At 37.5% G+C, this 21,734-nt stretch overlaps 2 long non-coding RNA genes across 3 annotated transcripts; one reads left to right on the top strand and one right to left on the bottom strand.

The window, feature by feature from the left end:
• Positions 1-4,407: 4,407 nt before the first annotated feature.
• Positions 4,408-6,918, bottom strand: LOC141489590 (uncharacterized). The gene is made up of 3 exons (XR_012468944.1): positions 6,717-6,918; positions 5,420-5,493; positions 4,408-4,700 (listed from the first exon to the last, which is right to left on the bottom strand). It is a non-coding gene; the product is annotated as an uncharacterized LOC141489590 (long non-coding RNA).
• A 10,570-nt stretch (positions 6,919-17,488) lies between these two features.
• Positions 17,489-20,816, top strand: LOC141489591 (uncharacterized). 2 transcript variants are annotated; one of them, XR_012468946.1, is made up of 4 exons: positions 17,489-17,980; positions 18,375-18,476; positions 19,015-19,289; positions 19,771-20,816. It is a non-coding gene; the product is annotated as an uncharacterized LOC141489591 (long non-coding RNA). The 2 variants fall into 2 exon arrangements; XR_012468945.1 differs by having other exon boundaries at positions 17,816-17,980; positions 19,015-20,816.
• Positions 20,817-21,734: the final 918 nt, after the last annotated feature.

The raw sequence follows: 21,734 nt of genomic DNA on the forward strand, positions 1-21,734 counted from the left end.
TTGCAGGGCCTCAATTTCAGGATAACTTGGTGGTTCAGACAATGGAGCCTTTGACTTTGAGTCAGGAAGATGTGCATTCAGATCCCATCTCAGACACTTAATAAGTATGTGTCTTTGAACAAGTCACTGCATATGTTTGCCTTGGTTTTCTTATTTGTAAAATGGGAGAAAAAAATATCACCTTCCTCCCATGGTTGTCTTATTTTTATTATCCTCAACTCAATATTATCTCCTATATCCCTTATTCAACTAGTGGTCAGTTGCTGTTGCCTCACTTCACCTTCTTTCCTCTGACACTGTCATCACTTTGATGCAGGATCCCATCACCATATGTAGAATAGCTAGCGCCTGCCTAATGTATCTCCCTATTCCGACCCATACTTACACAGAGGTTGATTGTTTTTCATTCTTGAAGAGGCCCATGACTTCAAGAAGTCATGGCATGTAAGTAAATTGGATTTAAGTGAAGGAGAGCTGTACAAAGTCATCAGCCTTACTTTTTCCACCTTAGCCATCTGGGTCCAGTGACCAGGTATAGATCAGGATGACTAGAGATGGCCTTGGATGCAGTGGGTGACCTTGAACTTTTTCAGCTAGGTTCTTTCCTAGGTCTCAGTTTGACTGAGGCAGTGCTCATTGATTAAGGCTAGGTAAGAACAAAAATGAAAGAAAGAATGGCTTCTTTTACCCAGTCAACAAAAATTACCCATGTGGACAATTACATTCACAATTTCCCCTGCTTCTGTAACATTACCACCATAGTCCTCAACTCCTTAGGTATAATTGGTATCGAGATGGGCAACATCAGGAAGGGGGAGTTACATGAGTATAGGCAGGACCTATGAGTTAAAAAGAGTGAGAAGTCCTAGTACCAGTTTTGTATAACTCCCATCAACCTACAACTGGTCCATGTCAGCTATGGACTAGACATCAACAAACCAGACTCTAGGCCATATCTTTATTAATTTTGGGATGCTCAACTTGTCAAAACCCAGTTGACTAGTACCACTCTGAGTGAGAAGGAAGGAAGGAGATAATAGGGGAAAGAAATGGGGCAAAATACCTGTTAAATGGAGGTAAAGGCAAGAACGTGGAGTAAAGGCACTCCCTCAAATCCTTTAAATAATGATTCCTAACAAATTATAGAATGGCAGAACTCACAAAAGGATGGAACAAAACAATTTTCCAACACAAGACAACTTAGAAAGTCTTTAGGAAAGGTCTGTTGTACCAGTGAGAGAGGATCACAGTCATCATCATAGGCTACATCAGCATAGATCTGGCCCCAGAAAATAAGAAGCAGGTCTTAAGATCACTGAGTGACTGTAAAACAACAGAAAAATTCTGACCAAGGAAAGTGACTATGGTGACAAGGATGATCAAAAAAATACTCAAAAGAATATTACAAAGTCAAATGTCCTATGTTTGAAATCTCCAAGGAAAATGCATGTGGTGACTGTGGCAACTGGCAGGGTGTAGGCATACATAGGTATAGATTATTATTTTTCCCTTTCTCCTGTTGAGTTTATAACCAGCCTAACGGGCCCCCTTTTCCATTTCTTCTTCCTTCCCCCTCCTCACTCTTTCCCAGGGGGAAGTGTACCCAGTGCCAACCAGGACATCTGTACTGTTGTCCTGGGAGCAGAGACTTTCCAATATAGAAAGTAACTGAAGGGGCAGGGTGTTGCAGGAGGGGTACTGTCTGACCCTCCAGCCACCGCCCTCTACTTACCCTAATCCAGGGTCTTCAGACGTCTCTGGCTCTCCACCCGGGGTGGGGGAGGGGAGAACAAACCAGGCAGAGCACGCGAGGAGAGGTTCACTTCTTTATTGATGTTACTAAGAATCCCCCCGAGCCTTTCTGTACTATCCCTTTTATCCCCAGACCTAACTCCTCCTAGTAGGTGGTCTTGCTCCTCCTGAGTTCCCCCTGAGGGTGGAGCCAGCCCATACCGAGGCCATCCCAGTACCCGAAGGCAGGTTCTGACCTCTGGGCATCTCAACGTTCCTCTCAGGGGGCCCCAGTCCAGAGCCGCCCCTAATAGCAGGGGAGCTCTTTCCAAAGGATAATACTTCTTCTCTTCCCCAGGGGCTCTGGTACTTGTGCCTCTAACTCCCAAGGTAAACCCTAGAGAATCTCTTCTAATCAACAAAAGGTCATTCATGACCTCTTAAGTGCCAGACAGACTAGACTGACATAGATGGAAGCCCAAGGCAACCTTCCAGGCCAACAGTCAGCATTTTCTATACTTTATGTAGGGTTTTCCCTACATAACTAATTTTTTTTTTTTTTTTACAATATCAAATTGTTACACCCCATGGTTTTAAACAAAAAATTTTATGAGCTGAAAATTTCAAACAATTTTCAGCATTCTGAAGCTATTTCCATTTTTATAGAGTCAAAAGTTTTTGTAAAACAACATATCATTGTACTGCCCAAAATGAATTCATCTGAGAAATATAAGATATTTTGTTGTTTTTAACTTTTATACAAATATTAACTTCATGTGTACATAGAACAAGCTCAACTGCAGAAAGGGCTGGAAGAGATAGCTTCATGAGCTGATACTGAGGATGATGATGACTGAGGTGGATTCATTGTCAGTTTATCATTTTTTAAATCAGCAATTTATTTTTTCTTTTTTAAAAAATATTTCATTTATTTGTTTTTCTAACTGCATGGAACAGTAGTTTTTAACCAATCATTTTTTGCAAGGTTTTGAGTTTGACAATTTTTTCCTTCCCTTTCTTCCCTCCCTCATCTTTTCACAGAGTGTAATCTGATATAGGTTCTATATGTATAACCATACTAAGCATGGGTTGATATTGAATATGTTGTGAGAGAAGAATTGGATCCAAAGTGAAGAAAACAAACATTAGAGAGAAAAAAATGATATAATAAATAAGACAACTTTTAAAAATAGAAGATAATAAGGTTTGGTCTTTATTTAAGCTCCACAATTCCTACTCTGGATATGGATGCTATTTTCTATCACAGGCCTTTTAAAACTGTCTATGATTATTGTACTGTTGAACAATTCCATCATGATACTCCATGTTGTTCTCAGTGTGTATAATATTCTTCTGGTTCTGCTCATTTCACTCAGCATCAATTCATGCAAGTTTCAGGCTTTTCTGAAATCCTATCCCTTATTATTTCTTATAGAACAATAGTGTTCCATCACACACACACACACACACACACACACACACACACACACACACACATAACACAATGTATTCAACCATTCTCCAATTGATAGATATCCCCTCAATTTCCAATTCTTTGCCATTACAAACAGAGCTGCTATGAATCTTTTTGTATATGTGGGTTTTTTACCCTTTTTCATATTCTCTCCAGGATATATAGACTTTTTTGTTAAATATTTCCCAATTACCTGAATCCTAATAAAAAATTTCTATTTGAGCATGGCATCTCTTTCTCCACAGGAGACCTCTGAGGGTCCAAACAATCTTCAGATTCTTTGATTCTGATTTCCTCTACCCTTTTAATTGGTTAATATCAAGAGGTGGCCTACTTTTTGCCCACTCAGCACACATATGACAATATAAGGATATTAAAGCTGCCCACTGTGGTATTGTTGGGTCAAAAGGTATGAACAATTTTATTGCCCTTTGGGCATAATTCCAAATTGCTCTCCAGAAGAGTTGGATCAATAAACAACTCCACTAACAATGTATTAGTATCCTAGTTTTCCCACTTCCTTCCTACATTGATCATTTTCCTTTCTAGTCATACTGGCCATTCTGAGAGGTGTGAAATGATACCTCAGAGATGTTTAATTTGCATTTCTCTAATTAATAATGATTTAGAGCATTTTTTCATATGACTATAGATAGTTCTGTTTCCTTTGAGAATTGCCTTTCCATATTCTTTAACCATTTATCAGTTTGGGAATGACTTTTTTTTATAAATTTGACTCAATTCTCTATATATTTTAGAAATGAGTCCTTTGTCAGAAACACTAGTTGTAAAAATTGTTTCCTAACTTACTGCATTCCTTTTAATCTTGGTTGTATTGATTTTGTTTGTGCAAAACCTTTTTAATTTAATGTAATCAAATTTATCCAGTTTGTTATTTATAATGTTCTCTATCTCTTCTTTGCTAATAAACTCTTTCCCTTTCCATAGATCTGACAGATAAACAAGTCCTTGTTCTCTTAATTGGCCTATAACATTACCTTTTATTTCTAAATCCTGTACCCATTTTGCATTGTCTGTTTATCTTGTTGGGCTCAATTCTGATGACCTATTTGAACTTCACTTTATATTTAAAAGTTGGAAATATTTGTCAGAGACGTACTAGTTAGCATACAATAATTTTGGCAATTGATTGGTTCCCCCCCACATCCCCTCCAGAGAAAAGGGTCTTAGAAGATCTATAATTATTCAAAATCAGATATGTATGGAAAAGAGCAGGGATTAGATTAGAAGAGAGGAACAAACTGGAGGGTGGCTATGGGGGGGAGGAGGCTGTAGAAGGAGGAGGAGAGAAGATAGAGGCATAGATGAGGGAAGAACAGAGTTGGAATTGAAGTGGGAAGGGTGAGAGATGAAATAGTGGAGGACTCTCCTATCCCTTGCCCTCACTCAACTGTCTTCTGGTATTTTCTCCCCAGGCAGTGCTCTGACAGCCAGGATGCAGTGATAGTCATTGGACAGGTGGTACAGGAGGCAGCTGGGAAAAAAGAATGAAACAAAATAAGAAGGGTTGAGAAGGCAAGTAGACCCACAACAAAGATAGTCCAATGTGTTCACATTGTGGATTTCCCCTAAACCTCAGGGACCACTTTCCTTAGCACAGGTTCAGGAAGGTCCAGAATCCTAAAGGCCCAAAGCAAAGAAATAGAATTCCCAAGATATTAAAATAATTCACCTTAATTGAGGGGAGATAGTCATAATGAAGAGCAGTCAGAGATAACAATGAAAACAGATCTGCTGGGCTCCTGAGTGAGCATAATCATCACAATGGAGTCCCAAAGGGAATGGGGTACCCTCTTCTCATCCAGCAAAAGTCTGGTGAGTTTATTTATAGAATTTTCTGAGTGTAACAAGACGGTGCATTGGGGGCAGTGCTCAAGGAGCCTGGAGACTGGTGCTGATTCATGCTAGTGGGGGGAGGAAAGACTCCTGGGTCACTGGAGGCCAGTTGATAGTCACACTCCCTGATCCAGAAAAAGAGCTTTGGACAGTTACTGCTAGTCTTACACTGACAGGTGATCTGACTTCCCTGTAGGAGGTTTTGAACTTCCCTGGGCTTCTTCATTTAGATGTCTAAGGAAGCTGCTGTATTTCCTATACCCAAATCTTCTAAGAAATAGATGAGAGCGTTGTGAAACTATAGACAGGGAGATTACTGGCAGGAGGTCAACAGCTTACCTCATCCCAAGTACTCACCTTGGGCAAAGCTCTAGGAGACCTAGCCTCCTGAAGGCTGGGGAAATAGTAGGCATCTGCCCTTGGAAATGAGGCTAGCAGAGCAAAGAAGAGAGATGAAAGAAACTATCATTTATTAGAATGAGAATATCTTCATACATACTTACATAATCTGCCAATGTATTATCAAGAGAATTATGATTTTCACATTACTATGATATTGTATAATGAATTTAATAATAATAATTTGGTTTCTATAGATTTTGTTACCAGGCAGGTTCTGACCTTGGGAAACAGTGAAAACAAAGCAGTTAGAGTAATTTGTTAAATCATGACAAGTCAAGGCATTCTTTTGCCTGTGTTAAGTGAATTGGTTAAATTTGTGCTGCACCCAGACAAAAATAATGTTTCTCCAAATCTATACCATCAGCTTAAGCATCCCCACAAGACTAAAGGATGCCTGTGTTGTCCTACTTGAACGGTCACAGTTACTGTAATTGTTGTATTGTCCTGCATGGTGGGCTAGTCCTGGGAAGATCACTCAAGTCCCCAAACTGATTGTTTTAGGTTTCACCTTCCTCTTCCTTTCCTTTTTATGATCATATCATCTGGTTCCACAACAGCAAGGTGGAACTCCAATTGGAAGAAATCCCATGGTTTGAAAATTGGTCCTTGATTAAATTATTACTTGCTAACTGGCACTCTCTTTCTGGTATGCTCTGCCATGCCCAGATCAGAGACCAGCTCTGTAAAGATTCTGTTAACAGGATCAACATACAATTTGAGACAGATGAGAAAATTTAGGCTCAAGGACCACCTGACTCACTTGTCAATAGCCAAGTAGCATAAAGGGAAAGATTTTCCTCCTCTTTTGTTTTACTAAAAGATCCTGAGATCCAGGGGTGGAGAAAGGAGAGTTATTAATTTAGTTATTAATTTCCCAGATGTTTGCTTGATCTGGAATTAGTCTCCACCTATCCACTCCAGCCAATGAGATCTCGAGATGTTGAAATGTCACTAGTCTGGTTAAGCTGTACCTAGTTTCGGAAAAAGAAAAATTTGGTCTTTCTTTTAAAGCCGAGGTTTTCCCAGTCCATGATCATACTCTGACTCTCGGGCTTTGCCCTGAGTTAGAGGAAGCAGAAATAGGAGGGAAATTTTGTTTAGAGGAGGTTCTTAACCCCTTTTGTGTCTGAAACCCTTTTGGCAGTATGATAACGATTTGACAGTATTTTGGGGAATAATGCTTTTAAAGACATAGATAAAACAGAATTACAAAGAAAGCCAGTTACACAGAAAAAAAGATGTGATTCCTCACCCCACTCCTCCATCTAAGTTAACGGATCACCTGATATCCCCTTCACATCTCTGGGGCAAGGGAGGGGGTGGGTCTTGGACCCCAGGTTAAGACTTGCTGTAGAGTGAATACCTGCGAACCTCCATATGGCTCCTGCTACTGGCGAACCTTATTGGCGGGTAAGGCCTCATCTTGGACCGTTAACCCCTTTCCTGGATCTGCTGCGGGTCTCACCTTAAGAGGTTGAACTCTATCGCCCCCGGGGAGATGGTCTACGAAAAGGCTCCTGGGTCCCGGAGGAATGGAGCCAGTTTGGAAGTCGAGCCTGGGAGCAGTTTTGACAACCCCGACGCTGCTGTAAATACATCTTTATGGATTGATGTATGCGGGATGCAGATGCAGATGCAGGTAATTAATCCATGCGGGAACATGTCAGGCAGCTTTAAAGTTTCTATATCCTCCTGTATCCTATTTCCCTTTCTTCTTTCCCTTCCCCTCCCCGAGTCAGAGCGTTCTCTGGGAAGGATGCGGGGCAGCTGTGTGATCTGGATGATACCTTCATCTATACACACACACACACACACACACACACACACGTACGTATGTACTTGATTTTTGCAAGGCAATGGGGTTAAGTGCCCAAGGTCACACAGCTAGGTAATTATTAAGGGTCTTGAAGCTGAATTTGAACTCAGGTCCTCTAACTCCAGGTCTGGTGCTCTATCCACTGCACCACCTGGCTGCCCCCTTCATCTTTCTAGAAAGAATTTCCTTCGCCTCTGTTTTCCTTTCTCCTCCTTTTGCTTTCCCTCTTTATGTTCCCCACCCTGCCTCATCCCAAAGAATCGCAGACTATTAGATCTTGTTTTGTAGAGGAGGGAACTGAGCTACAGAGAGAAGTAACTTGCCCGAGGCCACACAGCTTTGACCTAAGGTCTCCTGGGGACAGGTGAGCTGTGCTTTCCTCTCATTCACTTCACCCCTTTGCTGCCTTTTCCTATTAGAGGGAGGTAGGTTTTCCAATTAGATGAAGGACCGTGAGAGATGGGAAGGAGCTGAATGTCTTACCCTCCCGAGACGAAGCAAAAGTTGTAATTGTTGATCTTTCTAGTTCTATTCCGGGGAAGAGGAGGTTAATGTGATCAGTAAAAAGCCCTCCTACTCTGTCCCCTTTTCTCTAGAACCCTTTCCTTCCCCCTTCTCAAATCTTGGCAAGTTTAAAGTGGCTTTTATTTGAAAATTGTTTGAATTTGGCACCCTCTTCTGGCCAAAGATAATCATCTGATTCGACCTCCCCTTGTTCAAAGAAAGTCCGATCTATGAAAGGGAAACTTTGGGACTCTTGCTTCCAGAGTTTGGGGGAAAAGGACCGCACGACAATTTCCTCCTTTTTCCTTTTTTGTATAATTTTACTTCTACAGAAGTTTTTCAACTTCATGTAATCGAAATGATCAATTTTAACTTCTGCAATAGTCTCTCTGCAATTTGGTTATTTGGTTAAGAATTCATCACTTACTGAAAGCTTTAAAATGAATATGATCTCTGTTCTGATGTAAACAAACAAACAAACAAACAGATATGATCTTTATATTCAGGTCACTCGCCTATTTTGAACTTATTGTGGATCATGACACAAGCTGTTAATTTAAGGTTTATTTTCTGTTAGACTGCTGTCCATTTTTCTTAGAAGTACTTCTCAAATATGAAGTTCTATTCTAGGTAATTTATGTTTTTCAGATTAATTAATCACTGAAATATTTAAACCTTTGCCTTCAGGGAGATGATATTCTAATAAAGGCAACAATAAGTATCATCAATAGCATGTAAGTATGTTTGTAGGTGATAAGGAAAGACAGATTTATATTTTTTAAAAAAAGTCTTGATTGCTTAAAACATGTAAATTCAGAAAATGATTTATAAAAGGATAAGATGAAGATCCCTATCTGGATAACAGATGTATCTGAAAAGATATCTGGAGGTCCTAGTGAATTGACTTCTTGCTTAATGTGAGACAGTTGTGTGCTAGCCAGAAAATCTTGAACTGGGCTCACAAAGCCTTCAGAAAGTGATGGGGATGGTTCTGTTGTCCTTTGCCCTGGCCAGATCACATTTGTCTTACTACATACACTGCATTTAGGAGAGATACATGTATGTAGTAGATGATCCAGCCAGAGAGAACCAAGATGGTGAAAGTCTGTAAGTTCAAGACATGTGAGGCCTAGATGAAAGAAATGTTTAGAAGAGAACTCTGTAAAAAAGGGTTATGATTGCTTTCTTCAAATATTTATTTCACAGGTCCAGTATCCAATGACTTACTGTCAACTCAGTAATGAATCTCAGACAACTGCTTGTAATAGACTCTTGAAGCAACATGTTCTTGATGACCATGGTTAGGTGCCCTACCTTCCAGAAGCAGCTTCTATGACAAGAGGGAAGGGGAAAGGAAGAAGCATTTATCTAGCGCCTACTTTGTCCTAAGTGCTTCCCAATTAAATACCAAATTAGAAATTCTGAAAATCAAGGAAGAAATTAACAAAATTGAAAGCAAGAAAACCATTGATCTAACAAAAAAAACCCTAAGAGTTGGTTTTATGAAAAATTCAGTAAAATAGACAAACCTTTGGTTAACCTGATTAAAAAAAGAAAGAAGATAACCAAATTACCAGTGTAAAAAATAAGGGTGAACTAACCCCCAATGAAGAGGAAATTAAAGAGATAATTCAGAGTTACCTTGCTGAACTATATGCCAGTAAATTTGATAACCTGAGTGAAATGGATGAATATTTATAAAAATACAAACTGTCCAGATTAACCTAAGAGAATACAAAATACTTAAATAACCCCATTTCAGAAAAAAAAGAAATTGAAGAAATCATCAATAAACTCCCTAAGGAAAAGTCTCCAGGTCCAGAATTCTTCAAAATAAGTGAATTCTTCCAAACATTTAAGGAACAATTGATTCATATTCTACATAAACTATTTAAACAATAGAAGAAGCAATTCTGTCAAATTCTTTTTATGAAACCAACATGGTGATTTCTAAAGCAGGAAGAACCAAAACAGAAAATTATAGACCAATCTCCCTAATGAACATTGATGCAAAAATCTTAAATAAAATTTTAGCAAAGAGACAACAGCAAGTTATTATTGGAACAATACACCATGACAAGGTAGGATTTATACCAGGTAGGCAGGGATGGTTCAATATTAGGAAAACATTCAACATAATTGAACATATCAACAGCAAAACCAACAGAAATCATATGATTATCTCAATAGATACTGAAAAGTCTCCATTCCTATTAATAACACTACAAAGTATAGGAATAAAAGTTTTCCTTATTATTTTAAGGAATCTTAGTATCTATCTAAAACCATCAATAACTATTATATGTAATGGGGATAAATGAAGAGCATTTCCAGTAAGACCAGGGGTGAAACAAGGATGCCTTGTATCACCATTACTATTCACTATAGTATTAGAAATGTGAGCTTTAGCAATGAGAAGGGAAAACAAAATGAAGGAATCAGAATTGGCAATGAGGAAGCAAAGCTTTCACTCTTTGCAGATGATATGATGGTATATTTAGAGAACCCAAGGAAATCATTTAAAAAACTCCTTGAATCAATGAACAAATTCAGCAAAGTAGCAGGCTATAAAATAAACCCACATAAATCATAAGGATTTTTATATATGAACAACAAAACCCCAGAGCAAGAGATAGAGAAATTTCTTTTAAAGTAACTGTAGACAACCTTAAATACATGGGAATCTACTCCCAAGGCAAATCCAGAAAGTGTATGAACACAATTACAAAGCTCTTCTCACCCAAATAAAGTCAGATCCCAACAATTAGAAAAATGTCAAATGCTCATGGTTAAGTCAAGCTAATATAATAAAAATGACAATTCTACTCAAAATTTTCAGTGCCGTACCAATCAAACTACCAAATAATGATTTTACTGAGCTAGGAAAAAATGGTAACAAAATTCATCTGGAACCAAGAATATTAAGGGAACTGATGAAAAAAATTTAAAGGAAGGTGGCTCTGTCAGATCTAAACCTATATTATAAAGTGGCAGTCATCAAAACTGGCTTGTACTGGTTACGAAATAGAGTAATGGGTCAGTTGATTAGGATGGTTCAAAAGAAATAGTACTGAATGATTACATTAATCTACTGTTTGACAAACCCAAAGACAGTGACTTCTGGGATAACAACTCATTATTTGACAAAAATTGTGGGAAAAACTGGAAAACAATGTTGAAAACCCACATCTCAAAATGGGTATAGAATTTACACAGAAAGTGCCACACCATAGGATAAGTTGATAGACCAAGAAATATTTTATCTATCAGATCTATGGAAAGAGGACCAATTTATGACCAAGCAAGAAACAGAGTACATTACAAATTGTAAAGTGAATGATTTTGACTATATTAAATTAAAAAGGTTTTGCACAAATAAAAATCAATGCTGCCAAAATTAGAAGGACAGCAGAAAGCTAGGAAACAATCTTTACAATTAGAAGCTGTGATAAAGGTCTCATTTCTAAAATATATAGAGAATTGCATTAAATTTATAAGGTTACAAATCATTACCCAACTGATAAATTGTCAAAGGATATGAATGGACAATTTTCAAGTGAAGAAATTAAAGCTATATTTAATCATATGAAAAAATGCTCCAAATCATTATTGATTAGAGAAATGCAAATTAAAACAACTATGAGGTATCACCTCATACCTATCAGATTGGTTAAGATGACTAAAAAAGGGAAAATGATCAATGTTGGAGTGGTTGTGGGAGGATTGGGACAGTAATGCATTGCTGGTGGAGTTGTGAACTGTTCCAATCATTCTGGAGAAAAATATGGAACTAGGCCCAAAGAACAATAAAACTATTCATACCCTTTGACCCAGCAATTCCAATTCTAGGTCTATATCTGGAAGAAATCATAAGAAATGGGAAAATTCCCACATGTTCCAAAATATTCATAGCAATTATTTTTTTGTGGTGGCAAAGAATTGGAAATTGAGGTAATGCCCATCAATTGGGGAATGGTTGAACAAGTTATGGTATATGAATATTATGGAATACTATTGTTCTATAAGAAACCATAATGGTGAGACTCTAGAGAAGTATGGAATGAATTACAGCATCTGATGCTGAGCAAAGGGAGCAGAACCAAGAGAATATTGTACACATTAAAAACAACATTATGATGGATGCAGCTATTCTCAGCAGTTCAGAGAGCTAGGACAACTGTATAGACTGGCTATGGACAATGCTATCCCCACCCAGAGGAAGAAAAACAAAAAAAACCAAAAAACCAAAAAAAACTAAAACAAAAAACCCCTTCAGAATTTGAACATTCCATTCACTTTTTTTAAAAAAAATTTCTCTTATGTACTTCTTTAACTTAATCCTAATTTCTCATATTGAAAATTACTAATCTGTAAACGTACTTCACACAAATGTATATGTACAATATTAACCTGACTTTTCACCACTGAGGGGAGGGGGATGAGAAGGGATAGTGAAAGGAAATTTTGTAACTTAAAAATATACATATGCATATGCATGAAGGTTGAAAAAATTTTATAATATATATGTAGGAAAATAAAATATTAATTAAAAAACAGAAAAAGAACAAAGGATAAACATTGCATCATCATTATATTTTGGGAACACAACTAGATCAAGGAAAATCCTATACTACTCTCTATAGTTGTCACAACCGAGATGAGTATCACAAGAATCAGGTTGTGTTATGAACTATTTTCAAATAATACCTTTCCACATAGTCTTAGGGGCCTCCAGTTCCTCCTCCCTTGGTACCAGAGATCCCACATATTACTATTCTCTCATGGCCCTCACCTCCAACTCCCAAGTGTTCCCAAAGGGAGTGAGAGCAAAAGTGCTTGGAAACCTCTTCTCTAGGATCCTACCCTGACCTGGACATCTTTATTGCCTTCCCCAAAGTCAAAGTTTGCAGACTGTTATAGAAGTGGAGTCATAACATTGCATTGCTTCTTGTAGCCTCCTCTCTGATTTGGATAAAGATACAGATCTTCAGGGTCATCGGTAGACTGGGGGGCAGTGGGTATAAGAGTAAGAAATATGCTGAGGGATCAGTCTGCAATCCCATTTAATTCCTAACTGTGTAGAAATGATCAGCTTGATGTCTAGTGACACTAAAACCCCTGCTGATATACAGTATGTAGGAGCAATGTGGAGAGGAAGGCAGGAAGCAGGGACTGGGGCTCAGGTTGAAATTCAAGTTGTTCTCACAGTCTCTCTCTCTCTCTCTCTCTCTCCCTCTCTCTTTCTCTCTCTCAGAGTAGGGACTCAAATCTGAAGTTCTCTGAGTTCAAATGAAACATTTTGGTCACTGATCCCTAGAGGCATTGTACAATGCCCTTATTTAACTGTTGAGGAAACTGAATCCTACTCAGTTTGTAAGCCATGTCATTTAACACCCAGTGCAATGTATAATATTGGCCTTGAACTTAAAAAGAGCTAAGTTCAAATCCTACCTTAAACAATTATTAGTTCTAAGACTTTGAGCGGATTACTGAAATATTCTGATTTTTAATTTCCTCAGCTATAAAATGAACAACACATACCTCCCAGTTTGTTATTTAAATAAAACCAAATAATGTGCATAAAACACTTTGCAAACTCTAAAGTTTTGTATAAATATGGAATATTGTTAGTATGACCTGATTCTTGGAATCCACTATTTAAAAAAAAATCTAAATTAAGCAGAAAGGGAGAAGAGGCTTGAAAGGAAATGAAAGGAAAAATAAGATTAGAAGAATTACAATTCTCTCACTTGCAGTGTTGTGTAGTGCACTGCAGTTAGCCATGTTTGGTGGATCAAGAAAAGGTGATGATGAGTGTTTAGAGATCTTCAGTGGCTTCCTGTGTACAGAGCTACTGTGATTTGGGATTAGATTCAGTTCTGACCTCTAATTAGGGAAATTAGGTTTTCCATTCTCACATTCTTCAGCTCTTTACTCCCCATCCCTGTATCTAAGGGAAAAGTTGCACTTATGATTGGACTTAACCCCTGGGGGAAGAGGGGGAAATAAAAATGGCATTAATGTGGCAGCATAAATCAAATAGATATGAAACAGGAGGTTGATTCCTACATAGAAACAAAATACTAAACATGGAAGCAGCAAAGCATATAGTAATAGAATGATTGAAACAGATTTCAACCATTTAACTACAGTTACAATTGATTAAGAAGCTGTCAAGTCTTATCAGAAGATAAATGAGTTTTATGAGACTACTATGTAGTCATTTTACACTTTAACTTATTTTACTAATTTATTATTTTTGTTATCAACTTTGTTTAGCACCTATTCAATTTTTAGAATATTTTTGTGTTTATTTTGGATTTTAAAATATATTGTTTTCTAACTTTTTGAAAGTTATATGTCTAATTCATTTATTTTTCCTTTTTTGTCAATGAAATTTGCTATCAATAATAAAACTTAATCTGCTGGAATGAAAGAAGCATTAAGCTTTTTATTAATGAATCTTGCAAGACACAGGTGCCTAGTGTAAGGCAACCAAGGTATAACAATGTCCAGTATTATATAGTTTTGGAAGACTCTTGTCCCTCCCTTCTGAGTCATCATAAACTCTTGTCATTAGTGTGTGGGGTAAAAATACATTAAACAAAATCTTCAGGAACTCGTCTGAGCAAAAGAAAGTTTATTTGATTTTCTTCAGAGAAGGGCAAACCCCAAATCTCTCACCAGTGATGGCAAGGATAAAAAGCCTGCACCCAAAGGACAGTCAAACAAGATTATATAGGTCCTAATGCAAATCTCCCTCCCTAATTACCTTCTCCTTTAACCCAGGCTGAGTCTCTGGGGGGTACAATCTTATTCGAGGAAAATATACCCCAGCAACAGACACAGAGAAAAGAATGAAATATTTTCATAATATTTTTCCCACCAGAGGATGAGGTAACTTGGGACCTTTATCACTATCTTAATGAAGTAATGTCTACGGTTAGTTAGACTGTCCACCCAATTTTTATCATAAAGCATGTGATTCATGAACTTCTCTTTTGGAATGCAAGGATTTTCTAGGAATAGTCCAATAATAATAGTTTGCTTTTCTTAATATTTCTTAACCTGAGAGGACTTCACTAGGAATATTAACCCTGTGAAGGTTTTTACTGGGAATATTCCATTCAGTGGGTTTACAATCTAAAAGATCTGCTCATCCCATGACACCCTCTAACATGTCTCCCCTACTTGATCATACAATACATATTATATTGATGAACGTTAATTGTCACAGGGTTACTATGCTGGTTACTATGCATGAACTTAATTACACAAACTCAGTTGTGTTAGGTCAGAAGCCCTAGCAACCCAGGACAGTTGGGGATGGATTCATTTCATTCTTGGGCCTGTCATCTCTGGGTGAGATTGGAACATCTCTCCAAGTTCTGTGATTGGTTGAAGTCAAATCCTTTATTTCCCCCTTTGTAATGTATATCTTAGACATTCTCCTCCCCGTGGAAACCAAAACACTCTAAATTTCTCACAAAACTATATAGGAAGATAAAGTTTACCTTCAGGATTGCTTTGACTGCATTATACACTTTTTGGTGTATTGTCTCTGTTTTCATTTTATTTCATGAAATTATTTACTGTTGTTACAACAAATCTAGAAAATGAACCAGATTGACTCTTGTATGTGGTGTTAGAAACTAATCAAAATGTGTTTTTTTTTTTTTTACCAAACTGCTTCCTAATTTTCTCCAAAGTTCTTATTTACCTAAATGTTAGACTATTATAGAAAATATTGCTCAAAATTGTGATTTTTATAGGAATAGAGAGGTCTTGATCATGAAGCTCCTCTTATTTACACAGATCATCAACAGCTCTATAAAAATTTAGAAAATTTCCTAGGGAACTGAAATTTTGCAGGTAGTCATAACTAGCATGTATTAGAGGTGAGATCTGAAAGAAGATTGCACTGATGCCAATGCTGGCCTTCTATTTACTAGCTCACATTGACTCTTAGAACCTCATTGCTATAATTCACTATATGATATTCATATATTCTACAGTATGAGGTTGGTAATATCAGCTGTATAATTTTAGACAGGCTGCTACTCCTTTTGCACTTCTGTTTCACTGCAGAATACTCAATAGTCAAGAATTATTTGTTATGTCACTATACTAAGCATTGAGGATTAGAATATTAAGCTAATCTCTAAAGTCTCTTCCACAGCTAATGTGTGATAGTTATTTCAGAAATAAAGTGTTTTGAAGCCACCCCTAAACTCATTGTAACTCATTTTTATTTTGTCTCTTTCTACACACACACACACACACACACACACACACACAAAACACACAGAATCACATAAACAATCAAATATACAGTTTCTCCTATATTTTACAGGAACTGATGAGAGAGATCTTTACCAGACTGGGGCCCTGTTTGTCTCTTCTACTCTGTGAAAATAGAACTTTGTGCTGGAGTCAGGAGAGAGAAGGAGGAGTTTGGTTCTTCAATGGAGAGGTGCTACCTTCTTCATCTCCCTAATTGTTAACAGATTCATAGACTGTATAAGTCCCATGTGCTAACTGATTGTGCCACTGGGGCTCTGATTCATAGACTGTTAAACAGAAATGAATCTTAGAAATATTATCAACTTTAGAGAGGAGTTGAACCCAAGCTCTCCAGGTAAATGAAGAAATTGAATTCCAGAGTAAGGAAATATCTTCCTGAAGCATACAATAAAATCATGGAAGAAGAGAGACTAGTGTTACACTTTTTTGAGATGCAGCCCAGGTAGAGGTAGTGGGACTGAGAAAAGATAGCAAATGCTTTGCAGAACAGGCTTCACTGTACCCCCCCCACCCTCACCCCTCCTCTCCTTTTTCTCCCTCATCTCTCTGGGCCATCTTTCCAAAACAGCTGCCCTTCTTCACTTTCCAAAGTTTCACTTTACCCCTTGCATAGCATTCTGGACTGAAGTCTGTCAATGCCTGAGTTTCTAAGTGTCTAGTCCAATCAGGAAGAGTCTTTATCATAGTATTTTTAGTTATCAGACAGATTAAGTTTTCACAGTTTGGTTTTGGAAGTTGCACCCTGAGAATCTAGGTAGAGTTAATGGTAGAGAGTGCAGCCCTCTTGCACACTGTTCCTTTCCTCATACTTTACAATTCATTGGAACTGAGCTACGTGTTTATACTTCAAATACAGTGTCCCATTCCCTGTTGGTGTGATTTTATTCTGGCTGCCCTCAATGTTCTCTCTCCTCACTGCTGCATTATAGAATCTGTAGCTTCTTTCAGGACTCATTTCAAAAGATCTTTCTAGGTCTTTACAGCTATTAATTCCTTTCCCTGTTATATATGTATCTCATTACAATATAAGGTATTTGAGGTTAAGAACTCTTTTGGCTTTCTCCTTGTATCCTTAGTGTTTATCACGATGACCAGTACTAGTAAATGCTTAGTAAATGTTTATTGATTGAGTAACTGAGACAATCAGCCAAGTTCCCAGAATATTGAGGGACTAAACATTTGATAATTTGGGATTCAGGAAACATTAGTCAAACTGGCAGATAAAGATGGCCGAATAAAATAATTGTAAAAAAGGGGCTGGATCAGTGTTGGGTCTAATAACTAGCTGTTTAATCAGGAATACTGTTGGTTTTGTTTGCTTTTTAGTTCTTTGGGTTGAAGGAGAACTATTTGAAGAGTAATGTCCCACCTAACTATAGTTTATGTAGGGATTCTTATACTGTTATTCCTCCTATTTATGAAGCTTATTTCATATGGGACCTCCACCTACTAATATGCTAATTTCTGAATACAGTTCAGAGAATTTCTGATACTGAAGTTACATGGCTTACAAGTTACATGGCTTTCCCAAGGCTACACATCTATTTAGAGACTGTTCAAAATATTCTGCAGAAGAAAAAAAGGCACCTCTACTTAGGGAAGTTCATTCTGGAACAAATACAATCATTCCTCAAGATAGCCTCATTTAGGAAAGAAGAAAAATATATTTGACCTGGAAGACCCTGCAACCCTGGTGATGTCATCAAATTCATCACTTTGGATGTCAGGTCATAAAAGGATTTTGAAACAGGTTAGCAAAGGATTGACTGAGAGTGTTGCACTTCAGAGGGCGTGGCCCACTTTTCTTCATATGAATCCTCTGTGACTTCCTCCTGGATCAATTCCAGAGTCAAGAGATTCAGGCAAAAGATGACCATGGATCAGCTCATTGGGTATGTTCATGGGAACTTCTATTTACTGGTTTTCTGTTCTCTACCCCCTGGCTTTCCTAGGAATATTTTTTCCTGATCAGTGACATGTTTTTTCCTTACACTAAATATTCTCTGCCTTCTTGCTAAGTATGAACTTCCCTTTATTCTATTTTCTCTAAAGTTATTTTTGTCCTCCCTGGAAGAGTCAGAGCAGTCAGCTCCTTTTACATAGAAGTCCTTTAATAAATTAGCCCTTTAGAATTGCTAGTTGACTGAATAATTGATTTTCCCAGAAACCAAGAATCCCTTACAATATTTTATGGTCATTTAATGCTTATACAGAACAAGATTACAACTCCAGCACTGCAATAAATGGGGTTGGATCTCACCTTATCTGTTTTTTTTTTCTACCCAGGACTGCAAACCCTTCCATTGTTCTTGTATTTTATGGCCTCATCCTGTTTAAGGGCCTGGTATTTTTCGGCTTGTTTATTGTTTTGCGGAAGTGGTATCCCCGGTGAGTAGGGGCTTATGGGAGGATCTCAATTCTAAATCCCTTTACCGACCTCAAAAATTTGTTCAAGGCTCTCAAGCAGCATAAAATATCCCCATGGTTTTAAAGCACAAATCCTAGGATCATCCTGAAGATAATGCAGGAAAAGTCTTCAAAAAATCTAAAACAAGATAGCTTGAGTCCAAGAAGTCCAGTAGAAAGGGAAATATAACGGGGGCTACATGTGACAAAATTGGACTTGAGATCTAAAAGTAAGAGGGGAATATAAATGTTTCTAGGAAAGGGGATGGGCTATTCATTGAACATAGAATGATGGACTTTCTCTTATTGTGCCATTCTTTCCCTGGATCTGTGAATCTTGCCTAGTCCTTTGATATAGAAGAAGAAAAAGGAAGAGAATCAAGCTAGGAAAGATGATCAGGTTGAAAGAAAAAGGATAAGAATTTGATTGGGCTATGGGACAGAGTTAGATGTAGTAGGTAGCATGGTCATGGATAAAATCTTTTAATTTTCTGAATTTTCTTCTCTTTTTTTCCTTAAGCCAAAGAAGACACTGAAGGAACAAGAGAGATGAAAAGAATAAAGCTTTTTCGGAGTTAAGCCCCAAATAGTACCATTTGTTCCTGATGATCCCAGCCCTTCCCAGCCTATAGAAGACATTGAAGCAGTCCCAACTGAGAGCCCATGTACCACAACCTCTGATCTGCATGTCCAGATGCTAGGATCTTTTTCGACTATTCAGACCTGGGTCAAATTGATCATCCTCTACTCTTTCAAGTCACTTTCTTATGATAAGAAGGCCATTCTTCTCAATAAGTACAACTTATATGACCCCTTTGTCCTATCTTTTTCCATTGTTCCCTCAAGATTGCCCCAACAAGCATCCTCTCTGTCTCTCAAATTTCCAGTCTCTTCTAAACTCTGGTTCCTTCTCTACTGCCTATAAGCACCCTTATTTTTCTACAACTTTAGGAATCTTCTCTTCTCTCTCTCTCTCTCTCTCTCATCTTATACCTCTCCTCTTCTTTCAGCCAAATTCCTAGAAAAATCTTTCAACAATTTAATTTTCTTTATCTCAATTTTCAAGCCTTTGCGATTGTCCTTCCTGACTCTATCACTCAACTGAAACTGTTCTCTCCAAAGTTATCAGTGATCTCTTAGTTGTCAAATCAAAAAACCTTTTTCTCAGTTCTTTTTTTAAACCTCTTTAAAGCACTGTATCCTGTTGACCCTTCTCTTCTCCCATATACTAATTTTTCGTTGGGTTTTTGTGACATTGGTTTTCCTTCCTATCCAGTCGTTATAGAGTGTCCTCCTTCCTGATGACTTCAGACTCTGCCAACACCTTGCAGTGACTCTCACCAAATCTTGCCTAAATTATTACAAGAGGATTTTTGGTTTGTCTCTCCCCACTCCAGTTCCTCTTTCATTTACTGTCAAAATGATTTTCCTAAATAAATCTATATCAACCCCTATTTGAACCTGGATCAAATGTCAAATCTTCTCTTGTTCAATGCCTTTCATAATCTGCCCCATTCCCTATCCCCAGTCATTTTACACCTTATTGCCACTCATTCTACATATTTTCTAATCTACTTGCTGTTCCTGAGCCAAATCACTTTATTTTTCTTACTGTGGTCATTTTCATTGGTTATTCCCCATGCCTTCAATTCACTCCTGGCTTCCCTGGTTTCCTCCAAGTCACAGCTAAAATGTTGCTTTCTAGAAGAAGTCTTTCTCCATCCTCCTCAATGCTAGTGCCAACCTTCTATTGATTACCTCCCCTTTATTTTGCTTATAGATTATTTGTTCATTCAAACATAGTTATTTGCAGGTTGTGCCCATTGAGAGTTCTTGGGAGTTTTTGCCTTTCTTTGTATCCCCAAAGCTGAGCAGAATGTGTGACACCATAGTAGCTGCTAAATAAATTCTTTTTCACAGTCTGTCTGGCTTTTAAAGTAACCTGGTTGCTTTTCCTCCTTCAAATTTCATCATTCTCCGATTTATCCCCTATGCAACTGCTATAACTATGTCATTTCCCTTGTCATTAAATTCTAATAGCTCCCTAGAAGCACAAAGATCAAATATAAATTCCTTTGCCATTTAAAGCTTTTCAAAATCTGAGCCCAACCAACCTTTCCAGCCTTATTTCATATACTCTCCTCCAGGAGTTCTAGGTTATAGTCTAACTATACATAACACAACACTTTCCACCTTTGCTCTTTCTATGACTGAAAAACACTCCCTCCTCTCCAATGCTTCTTAGAATCCCAAATTTCCTTCAAGGTTAAATTTGCATTACCTTCTACATAACTCTATTTATCACTCAAGCTGTTAGTATGCTGCCCCACAAATTATTTGTATTGATTTTTACATATACTATGTTAATATTGTATTATGCTTTCCAAGATAAATTGTAAACCTCTTGTAGTCAAAAACTTTCTGAGTTTTATCTTTATATCTCCAGTTCTTAACAGAAAGCAGATGTTATAATCAGGGTTTATTTTTGGTTTGATTTGTGGGCCTTAGAATTCAACTCCCTCTTTTTTTTTGATTATGAAAATTTCATTCTCATTGCCATCTCTCACATGTCCTCCACTGAAGTCATCCAGTGAACTGCCTTCTCCATTCTGCAGGTGAACAGAATGTAGAGAGATCTGAAGCAGGGAAATTAATTAGAAGGCTATGGTATTAATCTGGGTAAGAGGTGATAAATACTTGACCTGGGGTACTGGCTATATGATTAGAGAGAAAGTAGAATGCCTACAGGAGATGAAAGTAGGACTGACAAGATTTTCTAGCAGATAAGATGTGTATGTTAAAAGATAGTGAAGATTCAGGGATGGTGCTGAATGTATGATTCTGAATGCTAGTGCCCTTAATAGTAATAGAACCAAAGACATGCAAAATAAGGCAAAATTCATATAAACTACTCTGTGATGGCTTTAGAATTAAAAATAAAAGGGATTATTATCATTTGGGGAATGGCTAAACAAGTCATGGTATGTGATTGTAATGAAATGCTATTGTCCCATAAGAAATGACAAGATATTTTAGAAAGAATTGGAAAGACTTACAAGAGCTGATGTATAGAGAAGAGAGCAGAAGTAGGAGAACATTTTACATAGTAACAGCAATACTTAATAATGAAGAACTGAATGATTTAGCTCTTCTCAGAAATACAATGATCCAAGACAATCCCAAAGGACTAATGATGAAGTATACTATCTGTCTCCAGAGAAAGAACTGATTTTGACTGAA

Source organism: Macrotis lagotis, chromosome 5 (genome assembly GCF_037893015.1).
Source record: "Macrotis lagotis isolate mMagLag1 chromosome 5, bilby.v1.9.chrom.fasta, whole genome shotgun sequence".
Taxonomy (NCBI): Eukaryota; Metazoa; Chordata; class Mammalia; order Peramelemorphia; family Peramelidae; genus Macrotis; species Macrotis lagotis.